This window comes from Pinus tabuliformis, chromosome 7, assembly GCF_031772625.1.
Source record: "Pinus tabuliformis cultivar Carrire ecotype Pingquan chromosome 7, CPIR1, whole genome shotgun sequence".
Classification (NCBI taxonomy): Eukaryota; Viridiplantae; Streptophyta; class Pinopsida; order Pinales; family Pinaceae; genus Pinus; species Pinus tabuliformis.
The window spans coordinates 1,195,641,775-1,195,647,978 of record NC_142293.1 but is presented as its reverse complement, the minus strand read 5'-3'; the positions used below and the strand labels follow the sequence as shown (position 1 = coordinate 1,195,647,978).

Sequence of the window (6,204 nt, the reverse complement as noted above, 5' to 3'; positions counted from 1 at the left end):
TGTTAAAATGTTATAATTTCTTAGTCAATATGGGTCATTCATTAGGCAAGATCTGACAGTAGAAGTTATGTTTAATTTAGGGTTTTTTGCCATAGAAGGCAACCCCTCGTTATATATGAGGGAATTGTATTGCATCTATGTAGATTTGTATTCTGAGTGAGAAAGAGAGAAGATTGTGTGAGAGTGAAGAGGGAATTACAACAGATCTGTTGTAGGTTGTATCTCTTCAGTTTTCTGGATAATATAAAAGGAAGGACTGGTTGTTTCTCTTTGGATGTAGCCCAAATTGGGTGACTCACATATATCTGTGTCTCTCTTGTTTTATGTGTTTTCTGCATTTATATTTCTGCAATATATTTTATGTGTTCCATTGCTTTGTAATATATAATTTTCTAACACTTTTCGATAAATTTCAAGTAGTTATGAAATATACTAATCATGCTTCAGATTTTAATAGGGTGGCTTATCTATTTTCATACAAGTATTATGCATCAACATATGAGAGAAACAAATAAATGGTAGCTGTCGTTGTTTCATATAAATTTATGGGAGTGGCACATGGGGATTATTATTTCAAAAAATTAATGCTTCACCGGAGATTGGCATGAGCTACATGCAACGTTTTAGAATGTTCCACTTGGTAATTTAGCTAATCCTATATTTTCCTATTATGAATGTTGTTTCTGCAAGAATACATGATTGAAAATTAAGGTCGTCTTGTATCAATGATTCTTCCATGCTAATATTGTGGTGAAGGAAATGTGTCCAAATCTAGTAGCCATCTCCCCTATCCCTCATAGTCTCACTTGATGGTGAATATTGTTGACCTGACCTGTAATGTGTCTCACAACCATCCAGTGACTAATATACTAATATAGTCCCAAAAATTCTCTCTACCACCTACTTTATTCTTGCAACTCAAATAAGTGTAGTTGGTGCCATGAGCTCTAAATGGTTGTTGGTTCCTCTTCCCAAGCCTTCCTTGAATCTCATCTTCATTATTATCCTATAGTTCTATCCACCCACCTGTCCACTCCTCATTGGGTTTCCCTTTGCTGCCCCATTGATCCTTCTTCTCTTTTGGTTTTTTTTGGGCTGATCTAAGACTTGTTTTAAGCTTGTGATAAACTCCTAATATGTGCTTCTCTTCTCTCTAGACATTTCTATCATTTCTATATAACAAAATGAACAATAGAACATGATTTAAAATGGCTAAAACCTTATCCAAATTTCCTACAATTTAACATGTTAATGCTTCATCTAGGGATGCCCCTTAAAAATGGTATTTCGAAGATGAGGTAAATTTTTTATATATAAATATGCCATCTCGATTGCATAGACATGTTGTTGTTGATTTCTTTTGTTAACTAGATTTCAAAGATAATCATTTTAAGGATTTTCCTTTGCTTTACCATGTAGAAAATTTCCTTTCCTATTTGTTTTCAATATAATATCTTAACTAATGTTGTGGCCAAAGAGTAACTAGACAAAGAGATCCACAGTGGAAACACACTAAATAGAAACCATTCAAGAGTTGTGGCAAGATATTAACAACTTGTGCTAATTCTAGTTACTTCTTTTTGTATTACTAAATTAATTTGTTCAGAATTATTATTGTGTGGGTCACGCCACATGGTTGCGATATTGAGCTAAATCTATTGAGTTATTTTTTATTAAGTTAAAAATAGAGGTTGCACGATTATAGATTTTATAAATATTATGTCATTATGTATCGAGCATTTTTTCAAAACAATGCCTATATCATCACATAATTGTTTAAAGGGTGCTAGTTCAATGGTAGAACACCTGCCTTATAAGTAGGAGGTTGGTGGTTCGATTCCACTATGCCCTAACATGAATTAATCAATGATATTGTAGTTTATTTTTAATTAAATATTTTTTATATTGATTTATTTCAATGGTGTGATATTTTTGTGGATTCATTGTTTTATATTGTCTCTAAAGAGACAAAAATGATATTGTATTGTCTTCAAATATAATTCTTTATTGTCTCTATAAAGACAATAGCTAGGATTAAAGATATATTGTGTTTTTTTGTTTTGTCTTAAATATTCTCTTTAAGCAGGTGTCTCAAATTATTGCTTAAAAAAATTATCTCTATAAAAGCAATATATAACATATTCATTATTGTCTCTTAGGAGACAATGTCATTTTTGTATCTCCAATGACAAAAATGAAATTGGAGATAAAAAAATGAAATTGTCTTGTAAGAGACTATATTCACTGTATTATATAGAGACAATTTTTTAAGACAATAATTTAAGACACCCACTTAAAAACAGTATTTAAAACAACACAAGTTTTTTCTTATTTCAAGTTAAAATAATTAGACCTTTAATATTGCAGAATTGGGAAATCTGTGTTGCAGAAAAATTCTCTTTTACTGTTTGTCCGACCATCGAGCAAATTACTCAAAACCGCTATTCGAACAAATTACTCAAGCTATTGCACGCGTGTCATGTTTTTCAAATTCTCGAAGAGTCAATTTTCAATGCTCGAAACCGCAACAAAAATTTCTATGATGATAGGCAATATATTGATATGAAAATTCCTATGACAGGCAGTCTATTGATAGGCAATTTACGGAAATTCCTCTGCTAATTTTTGCCTCCATCATATAATTAAAAATTGAATTTTTTTATTGGAAATCTTCTTGAACAGTCGGAATATAACAACAGCAGGGTGGAAAATATCTGGGCAGTTTAAATATGGAATGCATCCTCTCAAAGCATTTGAAACTCGATGTACAAAGCCAATATTAGATCTTTATATCACACCAATAACGCAGACAAAAAGCTCCAAAGAGTATATGACGCAGAGGATTCTTATCACGCGCAAGAAAACTGCATTCTTACTCACGTTCTTCCTTAAAAATCTAGGAACAGCAGAATCAATTGATAGAGGTTCGACCTTTGGTATTGCAGAATTGGTATATAAATTTATTATTTTGTTTTAACGAAAATAATATTTAAAAAATAAAATCAGGATAAATAATTAAATTATACTTATTTTACATAATCAACTTGCTATTTATTATATAAATTTTAGTATCTTATTTTAAATAGATGTTAATTTTTTCTTTTATTTATTTAGGTAATCCTATCATGCATTTTTATTCTTTACTATAAGAAGTTTCTAGTTTTACTAGAGCAATCCTATCATGCATTTTTATTTTTTAATATACGAAGTTTGTACTTTTACCATAGCATTTAATTGCTATAGTCCTAATAATTACCACGTTTAGTATCACTTTAATATAAAAGTGATAGTAAAATTTTATATAATGTTATAAATTAAAAAATAATAATTTCTAATTTAATGGGTTTACAATGTATAATATTGTATAGTTTATGTATTTGTCCACGATATTTGTTATTATGAAGTTTATTTAAAGATTTCAGGAAATGCATTATGGTATTAGAAAAAATGAGAGATGAGTAGAGACCGTTGTTGCACATGACACAAATCGCACTATAACATTTTCATAGATCACAAAAGTTACATATATATAAGACATAGCATGCTTACTTCGACATACCTAGAACATGACTCCAACTCATTACATAGGAATCAACAACCTCTATGCAGATGCTTGGGAACTCACAACAACACATGGAAGCATTACTTCCAATACCCTCCCTTAATGCTTACATGGAAAACAATGGAAACACATATTACAACAATGAGGATAATCTTTGTCTGACTACTCTTCATCAACACCCACATCCACTATGGAATCTCATAAACACTACTCTTTCTTCACCACCACATCGTCGAGTTGTCACTTGACCACCATTTAAAACATAACTTCCTCTTAGCATCATTGAAAAATATTTTACAATTAACGCTTCTTGACTACCTTGAAGAATAATCTAGATACTGAATATCTCTATGTACATGCTTCCATCCTAGTAGTATGCATCGAAATACACACTTCTAGTTATATAGGTAAGTTTCCTATGTACTGAGTTTATCAAGCAATCCATCATACAACTAACCTCTTTGACATATACACTTACACACATATGAAGAAAACCTGTAACTAATGTTCTTGAAGCATCGAAGAATGTCAAGACACATTAGCATATAATAGACTCAAGATAACTAATGCAATAATTTGTTCTCTCGACACTGAAGAATGTTGAGAACCATCAACTTGAGAAATATTTTTCTGTTCATTAACTGGTCTTTCATATACTATAATTTTTTCACACGAAATAAATATGAAATATAAACTGATTGAAACAAACTCTGTATACATGGATAAAACCACCCAATCATGTAGCAAACAAGGAATAAAAAATTGTCAATGTCGGAACGTATTTCCTCCTAAATGCGTAGATCTCTCAATCTGCAAGGCGATGCTCGATGCTCTAAAGGCCAATCCATAGCTAGACCCCACCAATCCAATTTCAGGAAAACATTCATGCTGTTGGGATCAAATCTTACAGCATCCACAAAATAAAGTTGAAGTCGTAGAAAGCTAATAATTGGATCTAGATCTGCTCTACAACTGGATCTAGAGGACCAAAGAGTGTCTCATGCAAAGCTAAGTTGCTACGGTAAAGGGATAAGGCTAGATCCATGCATTCTGAGCCCTCTTGAAGGAAATACCCTCCTCTACACATCCATACAACATGGGCTCATAGAAATACCAATTATCTATTCACCAGAAATCCTTGTAGTTACTTCACTATTGACGCAGGTTTCTCCTCAGCTAGCTCCACATTAGACATTGGCTTCTGGTTCATCTTAGAACACTTAACGAGATGCAACTCTCACACCTTCCACATGATACAACATGTAAAGCTGTGTGATATAACATCTGTCATATTTTTAAACTATTGATAGTGGAATGACTCTGTTACTGGCCAATTTCACCAACTCTAGGCTGTTGATTCAACTATCAGGAAAAAATCCTTAAGCATTGCCACATTCACACCTCCCTTTGCCAGATTTTTGGAGGTAACCTTTGATCGCTAGAAATACACAAAAAAGTTAAAGTTAGATATTCTTGGTGATTCGAAAACTAATTCTTTTTTGAATCTCACTCATAATAGACGAATCCCACCCTATATTTAGTGGTTGGGATGAACATTAACATTCTTCGCGCCCATGATATTGTTAACATAAATCTTCTTTGTCACTCCTTGTAATCACACCAAGCAAGACACAAAGAAACAAAATCAACATTGCAACAATCAGAAATAAACACTCTCACACACTAGCTAATATATTTACAAAGAATAAAACATGAGTTCTCTTCCATCTCCCTGGGCTCTCCCTTGAGGGATTCAAGCTCAGAGAGGCCCTGATACCATATTAAAAAAAATGAAAGATGAGCAAAGAGTTTGGTTGCACACAACAAAAACCACACTATAATATCTTTATTGAGCGCAATAGTTATACATATATAATACATAACGCACTAACTTCCACACATCTAGATCATTACTCCAACTCATGACATAGGAATCAAAAGCTTCTAGACTGACACTTGGGAACTTACAATTAAAAATCACAACAACACATGGAATCATTACTCCCAATACCATTGCTTAATGCTTACATGGAAAATAATGAAAACACATATTACAACAACAAGGATAACCCTTGTCTGCTCAGTCTTCATCAACGCTCACATCCACCTGGAATCTTGCAAACACTACTCTTTCTTCACCACCACTTCTTCAAGTTGTCACTTGACAACGATTTAAAATAGAACTGCCTCTAACCATGGTTGACAAACTTTGTATAATTGAATCTTCTTGACTACCTCGAAGAATAGCCTAGATACTGAATATCTCTATGGACATGCTTTCATCCTAATAGTATGCATCAAAATACATACTTCTAGTTAGATAGGTAAACTCTCTATGTACTGAGCTTATCTAGCAGTCCATCATAGAGTTGAAAGTTTTGACATAGACACTTACATACATATGAAGAAAACATGTAACTAATGTTATTGAAGCACCGAGGAAGGACAAGACACATTATCATATAACAAACTAAACATAACCAAGTCAATGATGTGTTCTCTCGACGCTGAAGAATGTGGATAACCATCAACTTGAAGGATGTTTTTCTTTTCATTAACTTGTCTTTCATATAGTATAATCTTTTCACAAGAAATAAATATAAAATATAAACTGATTGAGACAAACTTAAGCAATATGCATA

General features: G+C 32.4%; 1 non-coding gene across 1 annotated transcript; it reads left to right on the top strand.

Annotated features, from left to right (window-relative positions):
* Positions 1-1,780: 1,780 nt before the first annotated feature.
* TRNAI-UAU (transfer RNA isoleucine (anticodon UAU)) lies at positions 1,781-1,852 on the top strand. Its single transcript has one exon. It is a non-coding gene; the product is annotated as a tRNA-Ile (tRNA).
* Positions 1,853-6,204: the final 4,352 nt, after the last annotated feature.